At 37.7% G+C, this 27,555-nt stretch overlaps 1 long non-coding RNA gene across 1 annotated transcript; it reads left to right on the top strand.

Annotated features, from left to right (window-relative positions):
* The first annotated feature begins 17,605 nt into the window (after positions 1-17,605).
* Positions 17,606-22,166, top strand: LOC130680444 (uncharacterized). The gene is made up of 3 exons (XR_008993474.1): positions 17,606-17,644; positions 21,872-21,953; positions 22,056-22,166. It is a non-coding gene; the product is annotated as an uncharacterized LOC130680444 (long non-coding RNA).
* The last annotated feature ends 5,389 nt before the right edge of the window (positions 22,167-27,555 follow it).

Raw genomic sequence — 27,555 nt, 5'->3', positions numbered from 1 at the left:
ACTGCTTTGTGCTAACTGACAATAGCCACTTCCTACAACCTCCCAGCTAAATCTAGTCCACAAAAGCATGAGCTAAATAAATTGTGGTTGTTTTAAGCCCCTAAGATTTGGGAGGGTTTGTTAAGCAACAAAAGCTTAATTGATACATGACTACATTACACTGCTTCTAAATTACTTTATACTCATTTTATTCAACACATTTCATAGATGATTTTGCATGTTACCTCAAGTTACTACATGATATGGGGTAATAGAGCAGAGATTACAGTAAGTCAATTTCCCCAAGAACAAATTGCTAATAGACGGTAGAAACTGGGTTAAAATGTATAAAATATACAGTTTCAAAAATCAAAGGTCAAATAAGACTCAACCATTGCTTCTAAGGAACAGAAGCTACTTCTGGCTCTAGACAAGATAGTGAACTAGCAGGGCTGCCTGCTTTTTCTTCTGATGTAATGACAGAGATGCCACAGAAATGAGGAAAAAACAGGGATTTGAAGTACTAAATCCCATGAGAAACCTTAGGAAGTAGCTGTGATTTTGACCTGGTATGGGAAGGAAAACTTTCATAGGGTAAAGGAATTCCAGGTGTCAGTGGGATGGACTGGGGAAGCTTTGAGTTATGCTCTTTTATCTGTTGACCTGTAGATCACTGTGGGTTCTATTGTAATGTGAAACAGAGATGTAGCAGCTCCTGCTCAGACCTACTGACTGTCAAGAGTCAGTGGGGTAACTTCAGGGTGACTGGCTGGGGTGAGGGGCAGATAAGAATGATGCAGTCAGGCAATTACACCTTCCCTACCCTCTCCTATCTCCTAAAGGGGAAAAAAACCCTCAAAACAAAACACTGTTTTTCTCTCCTACTACATTCACTCTTCACTTCTCACACTACCACAAGATAAAGGGCTCAGTCCTACAGACAGCCCCTGACCCCTTCCCTTGAGACCCTGTAAGTCCGGGGAGAGGAAATCTCAGGGCAAAATACCTCTAAAAACCAAAATCAGTCAAAGGGAGAAATAAAGTTCAAAACTCATTTATTACTTACAAACTGCAGTCCAGCGCCATCTCTTTCCTCTGCGCTGGAAGAAACCAGCAAGCAAGCCCCTCCCCTTAACCTCTTAGGTTCAGACATGTCCTTGGTTGCCCAGGTAATTACCCATTGACATGGAGATGAACTTCTCTCCACCCCTGAATATATGCAAATGCACTAAAGCCAGGGGAGATATTCTGGAAATGTTACAATTTTACCCACAGGCCACCCCTCCAGCAATCTCACCTTACAATCTACTCATTTCCCTTCTTCCACAATGGTCCCTGGGCAAGAAAACTGGAGCATTGTGACCAGACTAATGACATAACAATAGCAACAGCAATAAAATCATGACAATCCTCAAGCCAGGGGATTCAACTAGGTTGAAAGTCTCATGCAGATTAAGTCCATAGCTCGTCCATTCCATAGGCTGGCAGTAGCTGAGGGTTCACAGCAATCATCATGTGGCAGCTGCAGCCAGGGGCACATTCAGGCCACAAGGACTGTAGGAGAAAATAACCTTAAAGGTGATAAGATACATGTTTTAATGACACCAGCATAGGCAAATCTTGTCCGTCAGGTAGGATACATGCAAGAGAGTGGTCCTGTGATAAAACAGTGGCAGTAATGGGATGTCATCCCACACCCACCTCCCTGTGGGAATTACAGATGGGTCAATATATAGGGCTACAGGAGGTACATGCACTGGCCATAAAGATAAAACAAAAGTTCCCCACAAGATGCTCTTACCTCCCGGATGTTTTGGGTACACTACCATGACCTTTGTGGGTCATTCAGCTGTTTTTCCAGGAATACACAGGAGGCCAGCTTCCAGGTCTTTCTGCCAAGGTGCCAGGAGAGCCAGCCATCGCTGGTCCATGTGTCAAAATGTCCAGGGCCATGTCCATTCAACAGTGTCTCCAGGGTTTAATGCAGTAGGGGCGGGCAGCAGGATGTTACTCTGCTGGCCATATCCTCTTTGGTTTGCACATACAGTCGTATAGGAGAGGCAGCAATGTGTGTGAGCATATCCACAGGGCTCAAAGCTCCTTTACGTGGCTTCTCATTCAATAGTTCAATATTACTTTTTAACATAGTAAAAGAGGTCCTGGCCAATGTTAAAACAAAACAAAACAAAAGCCATGAAAAGTATAAGGCCTGAAGAAGAAAGATAAAAATCAATCTATTCAACATGGAATATATTGGAACTAACAAATATTTGAAAAAACTGTTGACTACAAGATCAACTTAAAAAAACCAAAATGGGAGTTGGCAGAAAAAGATGGTGGTGTAAGAAGTGAGGCAGAAACCTCTACTCAAAACCACATATAAGACAAAAATACAGCAAATACAACTAACCATGAGAGACCAAAGATGGCAACAGACTGCCTACATCTGGGGGGGGAAAGAAGACCTCACAGAAAAGAGTAAAGTATCAAAGCCATGATCTGGCAAGACCCAAGCCTTCCCCCACCCCAACTCACAGGTGGGAGGAAAAGAAATGGAGCAGAGAGGGAGTAGAAGCTCAGGACTGCTGAACACCCACTCCTGGAGATCTGCTCTGGGAGAACGAACCCACATTAAATGGCGCTCTGGAGATTAGAGGGGTTGGGAAGCAAAGACAGATAGAATACTCATAGAGACTGAGATTCCAGCTGCTTGTGGAGAACAGGTGCCCATGGCTGGCTGCTCCAGAACAAAAGAAAGGTGGGCACTTTGAGAAACTTCCTCACAGTGAGAGGGGTGTCAAAGGGGCAAGAATTACACAGAGCTTGTTGCTCAGAAGAAAGGACAGGTGGAGAAAGCCATTGTGGCACACTCAACTCAGCAGGTTGGGAAGTTTCAGGAGCTTCAGGCACTCCATCTTCCTGGCTGGCAGCACAGTGCAAAGGCCCCCCACAGTGATATGCAGCCTGCTACTCCTTCCTCCTGGGCAGCACTAGTTTGCAAACCTACTGCCCTTGCCATTGCACCAGGCCAGCCAGAGGCTGGCCTTGCCTATGGCAGCTACAGGGGTGTAATGCAGAGGCTCCTCCCTGCATGCTAAGTCCATTGGCTCTGGCAGTGCAGGCAGGCACTGCAGCTGGGAAGCAGGAAAGACCTTTTTCCTCCTGGCAGGCACCAGTGCTGCAAGCCTGCGACTCCTGCCATTGCTCCACATGCTGAACAGCTCCAGAGGGTAGAGTTTCTGGGCACTAGAGGGTACTCCCCACATGAAGTTATTATTTCATATTATTCATTACAAATATGAAATGGCAAAAGAACCTGGTACAAACCAAAATCCCACAAAGACCAGAAAGAGGGCTAAGTGAAACTGAAATCACCAATCTTCATCATAAAGATTTCAAAATAAAAATAAACATGCTTATGGAGCATCAGAAAAATGGTCAAGACCTCAGGGATGACTTCAAGAAAGAGATAGAAACTTTGAAAATTATAGTATACAAATGAAACATAAAATGGAGGGATTTAAAAGCAGATTAAATCAGGTAGAGGAGATGGTAAATTAAATGGAAATTAGAGAAAAGGAATACAGAAAATCTGAGTCACAGAGAGGAAAATGGATATCTAGGAATGAAAGAATAATAAGAGAACTATGTGACCAATCCAAATGGAGCAATATTTGCATTATAGATGTGCCAGAAGAATAATAGAGAGAAAAAGGCATAGAAAGTCTCTTTAAGGAAATAATTGCTGAAAAATTTCCCAATATGGGGAAGGATATAAGTCTCTCTGGGCATGGAAGTGCACAGATCTCCCAACACAAGGAACCCAAGGAAGACAATGCCAAGACATATAATTATTAAAATGGCAAAGATCAAGGACAAGCAAAGAGAATTAAAGTGGCTAGAGAGAGAAAATAGGTCACATAGAAAGGAAAACCCATCAGGCTATCATGAGACTTTTCAGCGGAAACCTTACAGGCCAGAGGGAGTGGCATGACATATTTAATGCTATGAAACAGAAGGGCCTTGAACCAAGAATACTCTACCTGGAAAGATTATCATTTAAATTTGAAGGAGGGATTAAACAATTTCTAGGTAAGCAAAAGTTGAGAGAATTTACCTTCCACAAACCATCTCTACAGTGTATTTTGGAAGGTCTGCTATAGATGGAAGAGCTCCTAAGGCTAAACAGCTGTCACCAGAGAAAATAAAACCACAGTAAAGGAAGTGGACCAATTAATTACTAAACAAATACAAAATTAAATCAACTCCCCCCAAAAGTCAGTCAAGGGATACACAAAGAGTAGAGAACATGATACCTAATATATAAGAATTGAGGTGGAAGAAAAGGGAGTTAAAAAAAAGAACCTTTAGATTGTGTTTGAAATAGTGTACTAAATGAGTTAGGTCAGACTGTTAGATAGTAAATAAGCTATCCTTGAACCTTTGGTAACCATGAATCTAAAGCCTGCATGGCAATCAGTACATATCTATCGATAAATACCCTAAATGTAAATGGCCTGAATGCACCAATCAAAAGACACAGAGTTACAGAATGGATAAGAAAATAATATCCATCTGTATGCTGCCTACAAGAGATTCACTTCAAACCCAAAGACATAACACAGATTAAAAGTGAAGGGATGGAAAAGATATTTCATGCAAATAATAGGGAGAAAAAAGCAGGAGTTGCAGTACTTGTATCAGACAAAATGCACTTCAGAACAAAGGAAGTCACAAGAAATAAAGAAGGACATTACATAATGATAAAGGGGTCAGTCCAACAAGAGGACATAACCATTATAAATATCTATGTGCCCAACATAGGAGCACCTACATATGTGAAACAAATACTAAAAGAATTAAAGGGGGAAATAGAATGCAAGCATTCATTTTAGGAGACTTCAACACTCCACTCACTCCAAAGGACAGATCAACCAGACAGAAAATAAGGAAGGAGACAGACACTGAACAACACTTTAGAACAGATGGACCTAATAGACAGCTACAGAACACTCCACCCAAAAGCTGCAGGATACACATTCTTCTCAAGTGCACATGGAACAATTTCCAGAATAGACCACATATTAGGCCACAGAAAGAGCATCAGTAAATTCAAAAGGATTGAAATTGTACCAACCAGCTTCTCAGACCACAGAGGTATGAAACTAGAAATAAATTATGCAAAGAAAACAAAAAACCCACAAACACAAGGAGGCTTAACAGCATGCTCTTAAATAATCAATGGATCAATGACAAATGAAAACAGATATCAAGCTATAATTGGAGATGAATGAAAAGAACAACTCAACACCCCAAAAATCTGTGGGACACAGTGAAGGCAGTTCTAAGAGGAAAGTATATTGCAATACAGGCCTACCTCAGAAAAGAATAACAATCCCAAATGAAGAGTCTAAATTCACAATTAATAAAACTAGAAAAAGAACAAATGAGGCCCAAAGTCAGTAGAAGGAAGGACATAATAAGGATCATAGAAGAAATAAATGAAATTTAGAGGAATAAAACACTAGAATCAATGAAAGCAGGAGCTGGTTCTTTGAGAAAATAAACAAAATATATAAACCCCTAGCCAGACGTATCAAGAAAAAAAGAGAGTCTGCACACATAAACAGAATCAGAAATGAGAAAGGAAAAATCATTATGGACACTACAGAAATACAAATAATTATTAGAGAATACTATGAAAAATTATATAATTTTTCATATCCAATTTCTAACAAATTGGATAATGTAGAATCAATGGACAGCTTTCTAGAAAAATACAACCTTTCCAGACTGATTCAGGGAGAAACAGAAAATCTGAATAGACCAATTAGCAGCAATGAAATCGAACTGGTAATTAAAAATACTACCTAAGAACAAAATCCCTGGACCAGATAGCTTCACTGCTGAATTTGATCAAGCATAGAGAGAAGACCTATTACCCATCCTCCCTAATGTTTTCCAAAATGTAGAAGAGGAGAGAATACTTCCAAACTCATTCTATGAGGTTAGCATTACGCTAATACCAAAACCAGGCAAAGCACCACAGACAAAAAAAAACAAAATTACAGACCAATATCCCCAATGAACGTAGATGCAACAATCCTCAACAAAATATTAGCAAACTGAATTAAAAAATACATCAAAATGATCATCCATCATGATCAAGTAGGATTTATTCTGGGGATGAAAGTGTGGTACAATATTTGAAAATCCATCAACATCATCCACCACATCAACAAAAAAGAAGGACAAAAAAAACATGATCATCTCCATAATGCTGAAAAAACATTTGACAAAATTCAACATCCATTCATAATAAAAACTCTCAACAAAATGGGTAAAGAGAGCAAGTACCTCAACATAATAAAGGCCATATATGACAAACCCACAGCCAACATCATACTTAACAGCAAGAAGCTGAAAGCTTTTCCTCTAAGATTGGGAACAAGAAAAGGATACCCACTCTCCCTACTTTTATTCAACACAGTTCTGGAGGCCCTAGCCATGGCAATCAGATAACACAAAGAAATAAAAAGTATCCAGATTGGCAAGGAAGAAGTTTAACTGTCCCTGTTTGCAGATGACATGATATTGTACATAAAAAACCCTAAAGAATCCACTCCAAAACTACTAGATCTAATATGTGAATTCAGCAAAGTTGTAGGATATAAAATTAATACACAGAAATCTGTTGCATTCCTATAAAATAATGATGAACTAGCAGAAAGAGAAATCAGGAAAACAATTCAATTCACAATTGCACCAAAAAGAATAAAATACCTAGGAATAAACCTAATCAAGGACTTGAAAGACATATACTCTGAAAACTACAAGACACTCATGAAAGAAATTAAATAAGATACGAATAAATGGAAATACATCCTATGCTCATGGATAGGAAGAATTAATATTGTCAAAATGACCATCCTTCCTAAAGCAATCTACAAATTCAATGCAATCCCTATCAAAATACCAACAGCATTCTTCAACGAACTAGCGCAAATAGTTCTAAAATTCATATGGAACCACAAAAGACCCCAAATAACCAAAGCAATGCTGAGAAGGAAGAATAAAGTGGGTGGATGGGGGGAATTATGCTCCCTAACTTCAAGCTCTACTACAAAGCCACAGTAATCAACACAATTTGGTACTGGCACAAGAACAGACCCATAGATCAATGGAACAGAGTAGAGAGCCCAGATATAAATGCACCCATATATGGCCAATTAATATACAATAAAGGAGGCATGGATATACAATGGGGAAATGACAGCCTTTTCAACTTGTATTGGCAAAACTGGACAGCTACATGTAAGAGAATGAAACTGGATTATTGTCTAAAAGACCTGAATGGAAGTCATGAAATCATAAATCTCTTAGAAGAAAACATAGGCAAAAATCTCTTGAATATAAACATGACCAACATTTTCCTGGACACATCTCCCTGGGCAAGGGAAACCAAAGCAAAAATGAGCAAATGAGACTACATCAAGCTAAAAAAGCTCTGTACAGCAAAGGATCCCATCAGTAGAACAAAAAGGCATCCTACAGTATGGGAGAATATATTCATAAAAAAGATATCCAATAAGGGGTTAACATCCAAAATACATAAGAAGCTCACACACCTCAACACCCTAAAAGCAAATAATCCAATGAAAAAATGGGCAGAGGATCTGAACAGACAGTTTTCCAAAGAAGAAATTCAGATGGCCAATAGGCACATGAAAAGATGCTCCACATTGCTAATTATCAGGGAGGTGCAAATTAAAAACACTATGAGATATCAGCTCACACCAGTTAGGATGGCCAACATCCAAAAGACAAGAATCAACAAATGCTGGTGAGGATGTAGAGATAGGGGAAACCTCCTACACTGTTGGTGGGAATGTAAATTAGTTCAACCAACTAAAAATAGAAATACCATTTGACCCAAGAATTCCACTCCTAGGAATTTACCCAAAGAAAACAAGTTCTCAGATTCAAAAAGACATATGCATCCCTATGTTTATCACAGTGCTATTTACAATAGCCAAAATATGGAAGCAACCTTAGTGTCCATCAGCAGATGAATGGATAAAGAAGTGGTACATGTACACAATGGAATATTATTCAGCTATGAGAAGAAAACAAATCCTACCATTTGCAACAACATGGATGGAGCTAGAGGGTATTATGCTCAGTGAAATAAGCCAAGGGGAGAGAGACAAGTACCAAATGACTTCCCTCATTTGTGGAGTATAAGAACAAAGCAAAAACTGAAGGAACAAAGCAGCAGCAGAATCACAGAACCCAAGAAGGGACTAGTGGTTACCAAAGGGAAGTGAGTGGGGAGGGTGGGTGGGGAGGTAGGGAGAAAGGGATTAAGGGATATCATGTTTAGAGCACATAATGTAAGGGGGGTCTCAGGGAAGACAGTATAGCACAGTGAATACAAATAGTGACTATAGCATCTTACTGTGCTGATGGATAGTAACTATAATGGGGTGTGTGTGTGGGAATTGATAATATGGGTGAATGTTGTAACCATAATGGTGTCCATGTGAAACCTTCATAAGATTGTATATGCATGATACCTTAATAAAAAAATCAACAATATTCCCCTAGGCTGGTAATAAACTCACAAATAATATAGAAAATAGCATTCTTTTAATAAGGCAATAAAACTTGCACAAGATGGATAATTAAAATGTGGTGGGTACAGACTGAAATAGAAGCTTTGAACTAGATATTCATGCAGAAATAGATATATTTTAAAAAGGTGTCAAAGTGATAGAAGTATGAGACAGATTGAAATTATATTAAAAGTATATAAACACACATCACAAATTCCATAAGGATATATGACCAGTTCAGAGCATTATATAAAATACACTGTAGTTAGTGATTCTGGGGCTGTGAGAAATGAAGGGAAAGAGTAAAGAGATAAAACAAAGTGAGAGAAGTGTTTTGTATGGACTGATAACGATAATGTGTCAAGAATTAGGATTATGCTTAATTTAACTCTTCATTTACAGTGAAACCAATCCAAACTAAACCAAGCCTCAAAGAGACATCCCTGCAAATCCACAGGGACAAGGTTCATGTTACACTGGGCAAGCGAAGGTTCCATAAATGGATGGTTAGAAATTGCATGGCATTCTGAGAAGCGGTATGACTGTTATGCTGAGCATATAAGTACTCTGTAGAAACATACTAACAATTTGTTAAGGTCTCTGTGCTTTAACTGAAATGGCAGGTGTGGTACCATGACGTTTTGCTTTCTCCCGAGACCTGATCATAAGAAAGTAATTGGATTTTCTCACATGGAATCTGGTTAGCAAAATGTAGGGGTTTTCCACCATCATGTAGTAACTGTCACTCCACAGGATTTAAAAAATGGGAAACAACTGTTAGTGACCTTGAGTCACAAAGATTAGTAATTAGAATATTTCTGCCTGGTGGAATATCCCACACAAATATCACCTCTTGTTGATGGATTTCAAATCAGGGCCCCTTTGCTTGATGCTGTTTAGAATGTGCTTAGTTCTAAAGAGGGTTGAGTTTCAATTGGTTTAATTCATTTGGCTAAAATAATGAGCTCTGGGCACTGTGGTCAAAATAAAGGTATCCAAGGGAGCTGTCTTCCTTTGACTCATAAATATTTTTAGAAGGAGCATATTAAATTGTCATCTTTTCCAGTTCTCCATCTGATGCTTGACACTGCTTAGCAAGATTCCATTAACTACTCATTTAATTATGATCAAACCTTGTCTGGAAAGCTCATTAAGCCAGCAACAGGGTCTGCATTATATTTTTCATACACTAATATATTCATTAACTCAACAAATATTTATTGAACACCAGCTATGTGCTAAGCACTGGGCATCAAGTTTAAACAAGACACAATCATTCTACTCTGTAGGTCTTATTGTCTGGTTAGAGAGAATTAACAATAAAGAAGAGTATGTCACTGAGCAATAAGTATATAAAGAAAATAAAATAGGGTGATGTAATAAAGGATGATGGGGCAGGTTCTGGGAAGGCTACGTTAGGTGGAGTGCAATGGAAGGACCTCTCAGAAGAGATAACATTTAAACTAAGATGAATAACAAAGAGTCAGTCATAAGACATTTTTGGGGAAAATCATCAAGAATGAGGCAGTGGTCAGCATCAAAAAGACTAAGAACAACAAATGCTGGTGAGGATGCAGAGAAAGGGGAACCCTCCTACATTGCTGGTGGGAATGTAAATTAGTTCAACCATTGTGGAAAGCAGTATGGAGGTCCCTCAAAAAACTAAAAATAGAAATACCATTTGACCCAAGAATTTCACTCCTAGGAATTTACCCAAAGAATACAAGTTCTCAGATTCAAAAAGACATATGCACCCCTATGTTTATCGCAGCACTATTTGCAATACCCAAGATGTGGAAGCAACCTAAGTATCTGTCAGTAGATGAATGGATAAAGAAGAGGTGGTACATATACACAATGGAATACTATTCAGCCATTAAAAGAAACAGATCCTCCCATTTGGATGGAGGTGGAGGATATTAAAAATAAGCCAGGTGGAGAAAGACAAGTACCAAATGATTTCCCTCATTTGTGGAGTATAACAATGAAGTAAAACTGAAGGGACAAAACAGCAGCAGACTCACAGACTCCAAGAAGGGACTAGTGGTTACCAAAGGGGAGTGGTAGGAGAGGGCGGGTGGGGAGGGAGGGAGAAGGGGATTGAGGGATATTATGATTGACCCACATGGTGTGGGGAGGATCATGGGGAAGACAGTGCAGCACAGAGAAGTCAAATAGTGACTCTGTGGCATTTTATTACACTGATGGACAGTGACTGCAATGGGGCACAAGGGGGGACTCAATAGTATGGGTGAATGTAGTAACCACGTTGTTTTTCATGTGAAACCTTCATAAGAGTGTACATCAACAATCTATTTGAAAAAAAAAAAAAAGGAATGAGGCAGTGCCTGGTACAGAACCAGAAAATGGCCAGAACAAGGAAATCTGTTGTATTGGAGGAAGCGGGACTTCTTTCAGATCTTGACTTGAGGGGCATGTATTTGCTAGTGATTTGCTTTTTCTATTTTGTGAATCATGTCATTTCCTCATATTATTTATTTATTTACTAATTCATATTAGTTACCTTCTAAAATTTTGATATCTTTTCTTCTTCTTACATTTTCAAGCATTCCTGGTGTAACCTAGAAATTGATTCCTTGTTGGTTTTATGTGCTGAAAACATTTTCTAACCTGTCACTATATCACTTGGTGGTGTTGGTGCGCTTTGTTGAATCGAAATTCTCAATTTTGGTGCAGTCAAATCTCATCAGCTTTTCACCTGAGGTTTTTGTTTCCTGAGTCTTGTTTAAAAAAATCATTCACTGAGTTTATGTTTTCTTTTTTTACCTTAACTAATAGTGTGAAGTGTGGGTCCATGTTAAGTTTTTCTCCATATCAGGAGTCCTTTTTCAACACTGTCTCTCCCTCTTCTTTGTTGATGCTCCTTCTGGCTGGGATGCTCATTGCTGCTGGCATGTTTCAGAGACAAGGGGTTCACGCTTATACTGCTCATGCCAATATGTCACTGCAGACATCTTCCTCTTCCCCACTCCATGATAACACCTCCTTTCTTCCAGTGAGAACTCTTGCTTCCTCAAACATAATCACACTTACTCAGTCTTACAATAAGTAGAAGATTTGGGATTGTTGCATCCATGCCACTATGAAAAACAAACTAAAAAAAGTGTTCAGGCTTTATTTGCCATGCTATCTGTCTGTCTCACTTACTTGAAATACAACTGAGTTCACCTGTTTCTGTTTATACTCAGTTTTGGGTCTTCCCATTCTTGTTGATTTATTGTTTGATTAGTGGAATATTAACATGCCCCCAAAAGTCAAGACTATTCTCAGGAAGCATCACTTCCCTCCTTATCTATTTCTTCTTACTTCTTCCCATTTCTTGTATGTAGTCAATTTCATTTTTTGGTTATCCCTCTGTGTTTTTTTTTTTTTGTAAAAATAAATAGATGTATGTATGTTTCTTGTCTCCCCCTTTTAACACAAAATCTAGGATACTATGCATACTGTTCAGTATTTGGTTTATTTCAATTAACAATAAATCCTGGAAATCACTCCTTCTCAATTCTGCTGTTTATTTAATGCTATATTATCCTATGCATTGTATTTACTGCATTTCTTTACTATTTTAAAACCTATTTTTTGGTATTTAGGAAAGTTGCATTAGCTGTAATAATTATCTTTTTTTAATGAAATAGAATTGACATATAACTTTATATTTAAGTTTCAGATGTACAACATAATGATTTGTTATTTGTATATATTGTGAAATAATCACCACAGTAAGTCTAGTTAACATCTATCACCACACATAATTACACATTTTTTTCTTGTGATAAGAACTTTTAAGATTTACTCTCTTGACAACTCTCAAATGTACAATACAGTATTATTAACCATAGTCACCATGCTGTACATTAGAATCCACAGGACCTATTTATTTTATAACCGGAAGTTTGTACTTTTTGATCCCTTTTGCCCATTTCGCTCACTCCCAACCCACCATCTCAGGCAACCACCAATCTGTTCTCTGTATGTTTTTATACACAGCTAAGTCCTTTTTAGACTCCTGGACCCTATTCTGATGCATGCATGCTTGTGTGCATGTGTGTGTTGGGGGAGGGGTGTGGGGGTCTTCCCGATCACACCACCAAGCAATTCCCAAATAGTAGCAGGGTGTTTGAGATCTCAACTCAATTCTGATGCTATCTGTCTGCAGACAGCATCAGATTCCCCAAGTTAAGGGCCCTGACCTACATGACTGCCCTCTACCTCCAACTCAGACACCAGTCGCAAGCCCCAGGCAGTTATCTGTTGCTTTTGACCAACCAGCTAGATTGGAGGTTCCAAGGACCTGCCCCTTAGGTTGGATTAATTTCCTAGAGTGGCTCACAGAACTCAGGAAAACACTTAGGTTTACCAGTTTAGTAAAGGACCATAAAAAATGCAAGTCAACAGCCATATGAAGAAATAACACTGGGCAAGGTCCCAAATAAAGAAGTTTCTGTCCTTGTGTAAGGGACTGGCTCAGTGACATATGGAAGCTTTCTCATTCAGAGAAAGGATGCAACCTCCAGCCTCCACCCTTGGAGGGGTCCTGGCCTACATGACTGCCCTCTACTTCATTTACATAACAAGACACCCGCTTCACCTCACCTGAAGTGTTTTCAGGAATTGTAGATGAAGACCAAACACACATGGGAAATATATATTTCATCATGTATTTCTTCTAACTTATTATATCTCACTGTTTCTATGCATTCATTTTGTTGGTTTTAGGTTCCACATGTAAGTGAGATCATATACTTTTGTCTTTCTCTGACTTATTTCCTTTAGCAAAAGGAACTCAAGGTCCATCCATGCTGTTGCAAATAGTAAGATTTCTTTCTTTTTTATGGTGGAATAGTATTTCATTGTATATACATATATATTACATTTTCTTTATCCATTCATGCATTGATGGATGCTTAGGTTGCTTCCATGTCTTGGCTATTGTAAATAATGCTGCAATGAACATGTGGTTGCCTATAATGATTATCTTTGTTTTAAAATCTTTTCTAGTATTCCTGGTTTCTCTTTTTAAGATGAATACTATACTTTCAGTTTAAAATGCTATCTTTTTTTCCTCAGAGTCAATCATTTTTCTATTTTGTCCTTTATCTCTTCTCCCCCCATTATTTTAGTTGCTTTGTTTCTATTTTGTTCACATACTATCCTACTTATTTCTCAATTTTTGCTTTATTCTTACTTCTACAATATAATATATGCTTATCATCAGTCTTTTGCTGAAATTTTCTTAGTTCTTCCTTGGTTGAATGAAGCTTATGCCTAAGTTTCTCCAGAAGCATTTATGTGTACTTGAAGGATGGCCCAACTCTGTATAAAATCCTTGGTTCTGCCACAGTCTTCCTATCTAAACTGTTAATTGATTCCTTCAGTCTCCCACATACTGGAGATTTGCTAGGACCATCCTGATTATAAATATTCTGTTCCATCATCAGACCTGTGTGAGATCACTAGTTATACTTCCAGGTTCAACATATGGTCACTCAACTGCTAAGCCTAGTGTTTTATACAAGAATTAGTGACGATGAAGTTTCATGTCAAAGTGTTTGGCTTTGAGTGAGGGGAGAGAAACAGTACTAGAATGTCCAGATCCCATCACACATAAACCTTGTGTAGAAGCCTAATTTAGATAGGGTTCTCAGAATATAAATAGATAAAACACTTAACTGGGGAGTGCCTCTGGGGTGAGGCTACTGTGAAAAGAAGAAGCTTTCATGATTAAAAAAAATGTTCCAGGGTTTCCTTCCCTTGTAACAGCTGACGTTATATTCCTAGCCCCTTTCCAGAACTTACTCAAACAAAAGGTCACGCATCTACAGTCTCTTCAAAGCCTTTGAGATTTCATGGAGGCTAGAGTGTCAGGGATGAAAGGGATCTGAAAAGTGATCTAATATACTTTTTATCCCTTTAACAGGTGAAGAAACTGGCTGTGTTAAGTCTGAGGTAGAAGGGGAAGTATTTGAAACTTACATGTGAAATGTCAGGCTTTTTAAAAATGTTTTGAAAAATACTTTTGGTGCAGAAATGAACAAAGTTATAAAATGTTTTTAAGTTTTAGATTCAGATTTTTTTTTAAATTCTTAAAAAAATGTCAATAAAATTGAAGTCCTCATATTACCTTCTCAATCTTATTTTGCTTTTTTCCTAGAGGAAACCATGATCACGAATTTGGTATATTCAGTTCACGGTTTTACAATTGTACTCAGATATTGTATTAAATATTTATTAATTATGTTAATTTATAAAAATGGTAACATAGTATATAGGATTTGTTTTTTTTAAATGTTGGTGGCACAAAGAAGACAAGTAGTGACTCTACAGCATCTTACTATGCTGATGGACAGTGACTGCAATCAGGCATGGGGGTGGACTTGATAATGGGGATAAGTGCTGTAACCACAATGCTGCTCATGTGAAATCTTCATAAGATTGTATATCAATGACACCTTAATAAAAATAAAAATAAAAAAATAAAATTTTAAATCCATTATAATCAACAGAAAAGTAATTACTGATGTATTTTCTAATAATACTTAATTCAGTAATATTTTAAATATCATAGCCTTAAATTGGTGTTTTATTTTTCAACAAAACATTAATCATTTCAACTAAAAGGTAAAAAAAAAATTTGGTGGCAAACAGTGCTAAAGTGAACCTCTTTGTGCATACCTCTGTTTTATGAATGTGTTTCTTTCATATCTATCATCTATTTACCTATTTATTATCTACCTATCATTATCTACATATGTGGAAATGGAATTAATTGCTGTGTCTTAGTGCATTTTCAGCTTTACTATATAATTTCTGATTCCTTCCCAAAGTGGAGTTCTTTGTTTTCCCATCTTCACTAATACTTCTTATTGTTAGACTTTAAAATTTTTATGTTTTTTCTTGGGGTGAAAGGATATCTTATAGTTTTATTATGTATTTCTTATTAACAGTGAGCACTTTTCATGTATTTCTTGGCCATTAAGTTTTCCTGTTTTTTTGTGAATTACCTAAATTGCCTATTCATATCCTGTGCCCATTTTTCTATTGAGCTATAAGTCTTTTATTATTGGTTGACAGGAAATTTTATATTTTTACAGATATTTTATGTTTTTATATAGTCAAAAGTAACAATCTTTTCATTTGTAGCAAGGTTGACCTATAACTTGTTACCATTTAAACATTTAAACATTATCATTTAAACAATACCAAGTAAACCCCAATAATTTTAGGGTCTCCCATGCTATTGGCAAATGAGTCATTTGGCAAAAGAGGAATAATCAGAAGTGGTCAGTCAGTATCAGGTGTCAGAACACTCTTGACTTTTGGATGGAATTTTGGATGAAGAATCAAGTCTACTGGTGGCTCTGTTCCTAATGGCGTGACTTCGGTAGAGGAGCTGTGTGTGGCAGAATAAGAATTGGATATGACACCAGAGGCCTGGCTTCCAGCTTTACCACTAATTCCCTTTGAGCCTCAGTTTCCTGATATGTTTTCTGAAAAAGAATGATGCTGCTTCATAGGGCTATTATTCAAACTGAGTAGGGGTGAAAATGCTTTGTAAAATGAGAGATAAAGTATTGTTATTACTAACTTCTGTGGGCCCCAGGTTTTGTATTTGTAGAATAAGAAAGGTAGAACTTGGTATTGAAAGCCCTTTTCAACTCTACAATAGCCTATGATTCTGTCACTGGGGATAAAAGCAGGTCCTCTAAATCAGATGGGGTAACAGGGGGCCTTTCACAATTTGAGACTCTAAATAAGGCCACCTTCCGAAACAAGAAGTATTTCAAGGCAAATAAAATAAGACAACATCCCCTTCTTCCCTTTGTTGCTTCCTCCATTCCCTCCTCCTTCCTTTTCATACTTTCTCTCTTCCTCTCTTCTTCTCTGTTCCTTTTTCCTTTCTTCCATTCCCCAAACTTGCTATAGTTCCTGGAAGACTTATTCCCATTCTTCCTGGCCAACTTCTACTTATTCTTCAGGTAGTCTTTGTTTTTTTGGGACTCCTCTTGGAGGCTTTTTCCAGTCCCTCAGATTTTGAGTGGGATGCCTTTCCCGTGTGTTTCCACAGTGCAGTCACAGCCCCCATCATTGCACTTATCACACTTACTTTAACAGTCTGCAACCCTTATCAGAATGTAAGCTTGAGGGCATGGAAGGATCGTGTCTTGATTGCTGCTCTATCCCCAGAGCCCATTCTAGTACCTGGAACATAAAAGGAACTTAACTCCTGTTGAACAAATGAATAAACAAATCTAGAAGCACTATGTTAGGCAGAATGGGTATAAAGACATTAATAAAGGTAAAACCTTAACTCTGAAGGAATTAGAAGTTTTATAGGGAGGACAGATGTGCAACCAAGTAACTGTAATGCTGTGTTATAAGAACAAGGAACAGAAATCTGTTCAAAGTACAGATAAATACAGAGGAAAGAGTTTGTGTGGGTCAAAAAAGCTGTACAAGAGGTAGGTGAACTGGATCTTGAAAATAAGCAAGAATGATAAAAGTAAAGGGCATGCCAGACAAGCGGTGGCATATTTATTCAATATAATTTACTCTACAGACATCTATTGAACCCCTACTAGGTGCCAAGCACTGTTGCAGCTGCTGAGAGTATGACAGGCACAAAGGCAAACAGATCCTCTCCTGCCCGCCTCTCGCCTCCACCCCAGAGGTCCCTCTCCCAACCCTGCAGAGATTATATTTTGCCTGGCTATGTCTCTGCAGATCTTCTAAAAATGTGGGTATTCAATGCATATGAAGTCCTCTAGAGCAGTTGGCATGCCTTTCCTAACCTAAGAGAACATGAGTCCTGGCTGTTTTTGTGCCGAGGAGGACGTGAGGGTTTGTGTTTCTCAGTGTTTTGATCAAAGGCACACAGCTGTTACGTGAGAACGCCTTGGAAATGTAATCTGAGTTCCCCAAGGCACCTCACCATCTGCTCAGGCCACAGTTTAACTGACAACTATTTTCGGCTGAACACCCCTTGTATGGGGCAAATATTAACACGGGCATTGGCCAAGGGAAATAACAAGGTAAGAAAAAATAAAAATGAAAGAAAGGCTAGAAGAAGTCTCATAAATCAACAAATACAATTATTTAGAGCTTTTACAGAGAAGATACACAGGGATGAATGATAAATCATTTGCTTCCTAACAAACCTTGATTTTCCATTTCCAGCATTTGGACCCATTTACAGAGTGCTAGAAAGGAAATGCTCCTTATTGTCTAATTGAGTTCTACTGACTGACCAAAGTCAACTTGGTGTTTAAAACAGGCCCTCTTCTCCAGCTGATTGGCTGGAGGGGCTGGCAAAAGGTTTAGAATGAAAGAGAGAAAGAGAGAGAAAGAATGAACATGTTTTACTGTTAAAAAACATTTATCTACATTCAAAATTTTTGTTGGCTTTAACTTTTTAAGTTATATATGCAATAGGGTAAAAAACCAAAAGCGGTACAAAGTAGCACCACAGTCCTGCACCTGATCCAATTATCCTCCCACTGGAGGCACCATCTTTATGCTTTCACTGATTCATTAATGTTTACTTACATATTTTTAAATAATGTGTTTGCATTTTTCCTTGAGTTTTCAGTTTTAAGGGTTGTATTGACTTCTTACTGTGGTAGAAAGAACTTCTCTTTACTCCTCTTCCCTGTATGTCCTAGTGGAGTTACATTTTAACTATATTTAGCCCAGTATTCATTGTTTATGGTAGGGTTGTGGAAATGCTATTCATACAGAGCCGTGCAATAAACTGTGATTACTTTTCATTTGTTCATGGGGGTAAAATTTTTGTTTGCTTTTGTAATACTTACAACTTATTCAACCCCAAATTTGCCGATTCTCTAAAACATGATGCAACTGTTCAGAAACTGGGTTTCCTAGTGGTTTGTATTTTCTGGAGGCATCTCTCATGGCTGTCTGGCCTATTCCGATGTGGGTGAACTGCCCTTTATTCTGGCTACACAGAGGTCACTTTGAGATGCCCATTCATGGTTTTCTTGGCATCCCCTTGCATTCTCCTCTTTTTTGGATCCTATGTCTTCTTTCATAGATAGCCCTCTCATTTGGGACTGAATTTATGAGAGGTGAATTGTTTGATACTGAGCATATCTTTATTTTACCCTTTCACTTGATAGACAGTTGCCTGGGGGTAGAATTCTCAGTTGGGTATAGTTTTTCCTCAGAATCGTGAAGTAATTTCTCCATTGCCTTCTAGCTTCCATCTAATTTCTTTCTCTTTGCATGTTTTCTTCCTCCTGTATAAATTCTGTTTCCCTTAAGTTGCTTTCCTTGTGTTTATTTTGGACTCTAGCTTCCACATTTTCCAACATTTAAGCATGTAGGACTAAAACCTGTTAAGACTCTGAGCACATGAGTGAGGCTCGCTGATTGTGCTCTTCTCTGTAAGATGAGCTTTTAGGGCTTTTTCACTGGGGGAATTCCAGTGTCGGTATCTTTTCCCCTGGGGCTTAGATTCCTTAGAGAAGGCTCCTCCCATCTCCTGCCCAACTTCATGTGAAGGTTTAGCTTCCACTCTTCTGGAACCTGAGTAGAGGAAGAGGGTTTGGTGGGAGATGGGCTGCTCACCATATAGATGTACAATCATTGAAATTTTCCTTTTCATTAGGATACTTCTGCCTTGAACTATGCCTGGGTGTTCCCAGTCCAGGGACTCTCTCCAGGGAATAAACTGTGGTCTTCTGCCTAGGTGGGGGTTGGGCAGTTGTTGGCTGTGCCAAGGATGGCAGGAGGGGAACATCTTATGACCTAACAATTTCTTGAGACGCTCTCAACTAGCTCTCTTTGTACCCCACTTTTCATTCCCACTGCCACCAATCTGTAGAGTATAAATCAGATCGGTTCTTGGCTTTCCCTACTGCCAGTTTAGAACTTGGTTTTCTTAGCTTTGCTAAATTGGTTACACCTATCCTTTTGCTTTACAGCTGCCAAAAATTATTTGCTGCCTCTTCTCTTTGATTCTCCTCATCCGTATGGCTTTATGCCTTTAAAAAATACATCTCTACTGTCATTTCAGTAGGGCTTGGAGAGGGTGCAAAATTAGATACATATGTTCAATCTGCTCTCTTTAATCCAGAAGCTCAGAACACTTTTAAATTGAGGGTAAAGAAATGCCATTCCTATTACAGAATCTTGAACATTAATTTAAGTCAGGAAAATAGCAACCAGATAGCCTAAGGGTTCAGAGCTTAGATCCCAGAATTAAATCTGAGATTGAACCATGTGTCCAACACTTGCTGGGTTTCTGACCTTTTGACATTTAACTGACCTCTTCCAGCCTCAGTGTTTTTCATCTGTATAATACAGATCATAATATAGTTGATTTACGAGATTAAAGTTCATATGATAGGATTTTTACATTGTGTAAATTCTAGAATATAGTAAGTATTAAATAAATTGAAGTGACTTGGGTGCCTGTGAAAGGCCAGGCAGCAAAAAGAAACCACGGTGAACAACTTCATGACCTCTGGCTGTGTGCCATTGACACCCATAATGCACCAGGAACCTTGCTAGTCACTGGGTATATAATGAACAACAGAACACTTACAAGGTTAGTCTCTGAGGAGTTGAGAGTCTTGGGGGAGGGAAAACAATAAATAAGCACATGTAAATATATAAGTAAAGTTTGTGATAAGTGCTACAAAGGGAAAGAATGGAATGCTATGAAAGAATTATTTTGGATTGGTCTGTTGGGAAAAGCCCTTGATGACTGAGATTAGTGCTTATGCCAAATCCAGACTAATGTCAAAGTGGATCAATAAAATGCACATGCCTCTTAACTATTCAAGGTAAATTAATATTACCCGGTAACATACAGGTCAGTGGGATTAGAGATGTGATCTTGCTGTCAAGTCGTTTAACCTCTGTTGGCCTTAATTTCCTTGTTTATTAAATAGAGACTAGACAAAATAATCTCTCAATTCACAGCTTCTATAATTCCATGCAAATTTAGGACAGAAGGAATATTATAAATAGGTTAAATATAAAAAGAACAGACTTTTTCCATTTAGTCCTTATTATAGTGCTATTACTGAATTTAATTTTCTTTTAGGTAAAACATAAAAAGTGTTCAAATTGAAACAATCTGTGAAACAAGAAGTGAAAGCCCTTTGTCTTCCAACTAACCCCTCCGTGGGGACTCGGGGGGACCGTTCCTAATTCAGGTCTTTTCCTATAGCGTGCCTTGTTCTTTTGTTCTGAGTATATGACATTATGCTCTCAGATATGAAAAACATAACTATACAGAAGACTGGAAGATAAGTGACAAAATATTAACAGTGTTAAATATTGCTATTTTATACTTAGTTCTTTTCTCCAAACAGTTCTCTTTTCCCACAATTTACATGTATTACTTTTGTAGTGAGAAAAATTAATTTTATTTAAATAAAATAATGTTAGTTGTAGTGAATAATAACAAATATACTTTATGCCTATCTTATTCCTGAAGAGAGAAAAAAAGCTATCCATTTGATTAAAAAGCTTGTGTGGAGATAGTTCTAGCTAGTTAACTGTACTTTGCTGCCACCAAATTGCCTGTGAAGATTTATTCTGCAAGTAGTTTTAAAAAAATATGACAGCCAGACCGTATTTCAATTTCTGATAACGATGTAATATATTCACAAAAGGAAGTGCTGGCCTATCAGCAAGATCTTCTTTTCTGTAATGAGTTCAGGCATAGGCTTCATGAAAAAGAAAAATCTCTGTAACATCTCTTAGTAATTACTAAAGTTGAAGATTTATCAGCCTTGGAAAAGTGATGGTAGATTGAATATTCTGTCTTTTCCCCCTTGTCTAACATTTTTCTCCTTTTTATCTTAGTTCTATTTTGGTTTTATTACTTTCTAGGAATTATAAGAAGGTCAGTAGGAGATATATACAGACACACACATACAGATATCCACTTTGGATTCTACCATAATCAAATTATATCAGGATTCTTAATTCTTTGAGAAATTCAGGTAGAGTTTCATTATGTAATATTGTGATGAAACTTTCAGGGACTGAGGATGCTCTGTGAATGATGTAGCCTGGATCAATGCCTGGTTGCTATGGAGTTACCATCAAAGTTTGTGAATTCTTATTCATACCAAGCATAGCCTATGGACCGGATATATAACATTTATGACTATTTTTCAAATATTTGTTGATGCTATAGAATTTAATATAATATTAGATCATTTAAAGCTGTTAAAATATTTCTTCAGTGTGTATTTTGTTGATAAACATTTTCTAATATTTAGGAATCATTCATCTACTGAAATGAGCCCTGATCTGGAATATATTTCTTTGAATGATCATAAGTATTGCTTTCATGTACAGAAGGTAAGACTCCATCTGGGGTTGACCAGTTAACTAGTTGTATAGCTCATTTACTGTTCCTTGTTTGAAAAATGGAGATAACACAAACTAAATCTGTTCCCCCAGGAATCATGTGAGTCTCAAGCACTTTGAAGAAGCCACATACCTTGAAATTATCAGATGTCACTATGATGACAGTTATCAGTTTGTCCATATGATGAAAGAATTGAAGAAATGATTCACTTACAATCCTGCTTCGGGGAGTCAGTTTCAAATTTCTTGAATTTTAAGATCATTAAAGTTTAGTTTTTGTTGTTTACTTCAGTAATAATTTATTTAAGAAACAGAAGCACAATTTCTCGATTGGTATGACAGAATGAGTATACATAGAAATCTCCACCTTCTGTTCTACATACATAGGGATGACAGAGAAAATATTAAATAATGCATAATAACATTAAAGAACATTTGAAAAATGACTATGAACAAATATGGAGAGAGAAATGACAGAGATAAGCAGGGCCTGAAGGCATGCAATTCTCAGGAAGCTGGGACTGGAAACAGGACAAAGACTTCAAAGCCTTTATGAGATCAAAAGCTACACACGCCCCAGTCCTGATGAGAATAGAGTTCAAGTTTTCTTCTTCAATGTGGGGGACAAGGGCTATATTCTTTCTTCTGTGTCCTGTGTCCTGTGTTTAAAGACAGGGAAATAAATTCATCTACTTATCTGAGCCTAGTTCTCCATGCCTGGCAGCTGAAACAGGTTTCTGTGTGAGACTGGACTTTGATCTTGGCACAATACACAGCAGCTATAATTGGGCTACCTGAACGGGTGGGTGGGAATCCCAAGGCAAGACTGCAGTATGTGTTTCTTTTGAGGCTAGACAACTGGGTGAGGCAAGAGTAAGGTAACTAACTCTACCCTACAGGCAGGCCTGACATAGGAGAAGCTCTGTACCAGGGACAATCTCACCAACAAAAAGAACATGAGGGCATTTGGCGTCATGAGAAATAGTCCATAGAATCCATAAATAAGGAAATTCATCACCAAAGAGAGAGAGCTGACAGAATAATCTGGAAGCACCTTAAAGCTTAGAACTATCAAAAAAAGAAATTCCCCAAAGGCAAAATTATCACCCATAAAACAAGATTAGGAGTTTATGAAAGCAGAACAGCCAGATATGAAAATGAACCTATTGGAAATCTTAGAAATAAAAAAGTCACAAAATTAAAAAGTATAACAGATGGGCTAAATAATAATTATGAAAAAGCCAAAGAGAGAGTTAATGAATTAGAACAGAAGAAATATCTCAGGATGCAAAAGAGATGGGAAAAACGAAAGAGAATTTGGGAAATGTGGAAAATAGAATGGCCATTAAAAAAGTTAAAATCTTAGGAATCACTAGAGACAAGGAACAGGTTACTTAAAATGGTATTTGAATTAGATCAGTAGCAGACTCCTCAGCCATAGCAATGAAACACTGAAAACAATGCAATTGTTGCCTCTAAGTACTGAGAGAAAATAAATCTAAAATTTTATATTTAGAAAAATTATTATCTGAGAAGGAAGTCTAAAGAAAACACACTTTTAGCTGTATGAGGAGTAAGAAAGTTTACTACCCACAGACTCACTGAAAGAACTGTTGAAAGATGAATTTCAGTAAGAAGAAAAGTGAACCCAGAAGGAGGCAGTATGATGCAAGAATCCTGGGTGTTCCAGGAATCTGGAAAAAAATATCTTGATAAATCTAAGTGTAACTCAATAATAGACAATTAATAATAGTAATGTTGTGAAAGTTACAATACAGAGAACTACAGATCTAAACAATAATTACTTGTATGTTAGAGGATATTAGAGGGTATGAGAGATTCTAATGTCCTTTTCTTACTTAGAAGGAAGATAGAGGTGCTGAGTACATTTAGGTTTTAGTAAAAAATGTATGTTTAAATATATTCAATTATTCAGTTAATCTTTCAAAGAATAGAAATAGAATATATAATTTCTAAGTCAGCAGAGGGAAAAATGAAAACAAAGCAAAATAAAACAGCTTTATGAGACCAGGCAAGAAAGGAAAAAATTATAAAGAAAAATGTGGAAAGTATAAAATAAGATGTTAGAAATATTTCAGAACAATCTCATAAAAATAAATAAGTTGAATCTACGCACTCAAAGGAATACACTCAGAATTTTTAAAATTTAGCTATATGCAGTTTAGAGAGACACATATAAAACAGAATTATATAAAAATGCTGAAATAAAAGAGATTTAAGAGTCACCAGGTGAATACTATCAAGAGACAGCTAGTACAACATTAATTAAAACATAAAATATAGAATTAAAAACATTAAGAGGGACAAGAAGAAAAATCTCCTTATATAGGCAAAAATCTCACCAGAAATGTAATAACAAGAAATATTCAAAATATATAAATTTAAAAAAACCAGAATTATAATAAAAGAAATGCAAATCCAGTTACCATGGTAGATTTTAACAGATTGCTCAGAAACAGATTAAAACAGACACAAATTAGTAAGGGTATTGGGAATTTGAGAAATACTAAGAGTAAGTTTGCTCTAACAGACATATATTATTATTTTTATAAACAGAGAATACACATTCTTTTTAAGCACAGAGGCAACAGCGAATAAGCTTTACTCTTATGAGACTCCAAAGACAGTCTTTTAAAATTCAGAGAATTCATACCAATAATTAAATAAAATTAGACATAAACAATAAAAAATAACCAAAATATCCATATATTTGAAATCAAATCAAATCAAATCAAGCAAAAAACAAACAAACAACTCACCTCAAAATAATTTGTGGTTAAAGAGGACATCCAAATGAGAAAGATAATCTTTGAAGCTGATTGATACCAAGAATGCTGTCATACTGATACCAAAAGCAGCTCTACATACAGAGACAGCACAGCACGTAGAGGGATTTCAGGAGACTTATAGCCTGTGGGTGAAATTGTAATATTTCCAGAATATCTCGCCTGGCTTTAGTGCATCTGCATATGAATAGGCGTTCCTCAGGGGTGAAAAGCGCTATCCCCATATCAATGGGTAATTACAGGGGCTTATCTGAACCTGAGAGATTGGGGGAGGTGTTGCTTGCTTCTGCCAGAGCACGAAAGAGACAACCCCAGACCGCAGTTTGTAAGCAATAAATGGGTTTTAAACTTTATTTCTCCCTTTGACTGATTTTGGTTTTAGAGGTATTTTGCCCTGGGATTTCCTCTCCCTGGAGTTACAAGCCTCGGGTGCACATATTTGAAAATAAGAAAAGAAAAAAAATATCTTAGGTGTTTAAATAAAGAAAGCAGAAACAGGACAAAGAATAATCCCAAAGAAAACAGATGGAAGTAAGTAGATGTTAAAGTAGCCCTTAAGTAAACAGAGAGTAAACAAATGAATAAAACAGTAAAATGAGTAAAGAAGGGAAAAAAAGGAAGCAACATTAAATAATATTAGGAATGAAAAGACCTAGATACAATGACAATAAATCAACAAGAAATTAATAATTCAGGAGTTATAATTAATTTTGTTAGGTATAATCATGATGTGTTGGCTGTGAGAAAGCCTACAACCCAATGTTATATTAAATATGCATATCAAATGGTTATGATTTCTGAGATTTCCATAAAACATTCTAGAAGAAATAGGAAAGAAGGAAAGAAAATAAAAATGTGTGTGTGGGGGGTGAAGGGATAACTGCAACAAGACTGGTAAAATATCCGTAACAGCTAAACCTTAGAATTTGTTATATTATTTCTTCTATTTTGTGTGGCTAAAGAGTCCTAAAAAGGGTAGGAGAGGAGCATAAGAACAGCTAAGGGAGAATTTGGAAAAAAATCTAGGATAATACAATAGAAAGTATACTGATAAAATCATAAAAAGAATAAAGGGACAATTTTCTAGTAAAATAATTGAAAGGGTATCTCGCCGCGACCCTCCTTACCCTGAAATAACTCAGGGAGGTACGGACCCATGCGAGAGATGTTAATGGCTGAAAGGGAGAATGGCTGTCTCTAGGGGGAGACCAGCAGCTCGTGGGTGAGGAAGCGCGTTTTTAAGCAGTAGGGGTAGGGTGTGTTATCCGTTGGTGATTGGATCTTAAGGGGTGGGGTGTCTTAGCACACCACAATTTGCCTTCATTCCCATCTTTATCTCTTCTTAATAGGGCCTCTGGGGAACTGGGCGTAGAATCTCATTCTCTAGCTACTTCCTGCTGGAAAGGGGTGCAGATTCTGGGGTTGGCGAGGCCATTGCTGTAGAGTTGGGGAAGGGCTGGCATCTTGAGATGATTCATGATGTCATCATAGCTAGTTTCATTATTTTTCGTGAGAAAGCCTTGATAGGTCTGGAGGAGTAACTGGTTGACAGTATTGTTAGAAATTTTCAAAATTTGATTTTGAATGAATTTTTGGAATAGGTTAATGAAGCAGGAAAGGAAAAGGAGAATAATAATAATAAAGGTAATAGAGGCTAGGAGGAGCAGGAGCCAAATGAAGAGGTAAGGGAACGGATTGTTAGGGCAGTTTTCTAGAAGTTTGGAGGCTTGTTCACGGAGACGTTTTGTGCCATCCCAGACAAGACAATTGGTTGGTGTAGAAGCAGCAGTGCTCTTGGAGTAGGGCACATATGCCGCCTAGTGCAGCTGTAAGGAGGTCTAGACCTCTGCGGTTCTGGAGAACAACTGAGGCTAGAGAGTCTATTTGATCTTGTAGGTGTTCTAATTGGTTAGAGACTTCTTTTAGCCCTTTTGTGAGTTTCCTTCATAGTTTAGCAAATTCTGAAAGGGTTATTCCTAGAGCTCCAATTCCGGTTCCGGTACCCGTGATTATTCCTAGGGTAGCAATTAGGGGAACTAATTGTACAACACGGCATGCTCTGATGTGGGTTATAGGGGAGACAGGAATGGGTAGGTCAGGTGTGGCTAAGAAAAGGGTGGGAGTAAGGAGACTTAAAGTACCAGTTCCGATCCAGTTGGTTGGCAAGCAGGCATATGCTCTATGCCCGCATAACCCAAAAGATGCCTGTTTCCAAGGATAGACATCCTATGAGGTCAAAGTGGGATAAGAGGAGATCTGGAGGTGGTTTGGGGAGTAAATGTTGGACTGCCTGAAATTTATGCTATATTTGAAAAGAGGAGCTTAATGCTGCAACTGTTGGAGGGTATAGAGGTGAGGCTGGTTGTATTTTGGCTGGGCTTTCTTGGCTGAGAGCTACATATTTTTGGTTTAAGAAGATTCTACGTTTGGATATGCTGAGTTGTTTGCATTCTTGGATTCCCCTATGGGCTAGGGGAGTGTCCTTTAGGGGGTCTTTTCCTCTGTCTTGGCATTATTGGGATGTGATGGCATTTAGACTGCCTTGGAAAGAGTGGTATCCAGGGACTCCTAATAGAGCTCCCAGATCGTTAGTATTGCAGTGGTTTGAAGGCGGAAGGAGTTGGAGAGTGTGTTTGCAGAGGGAAGGATCTAGAGAGCCTACTGGAATATAGTGGTCTTGTTGGGCTTAAGAAATGCATAAGGGAGCAGGATGGGTCATACGAAGTTTACTTTGGGATGGGCCGATAACGGCTTGTTGGGGAAGTTAGTGGACTTTCAAGGTTTGT

Source organism: Manis pentadactyla, chromosome 13 (genome assembly GCF_030020395.1).
Source record: "Manis pentadactyla isolate mManPen7 chromosome 13, mManPen7.hap1, whole genome shotgun sequence".
Lineage (NCBI taxonomy): Eukaryota > Metazoa > Chordata > Mammalia > Pholidota > Manidae > Manis > Manis pentadactyla.
This window is presented reverse-complemented; position numbering and strand designations above follow the sequence as displayed.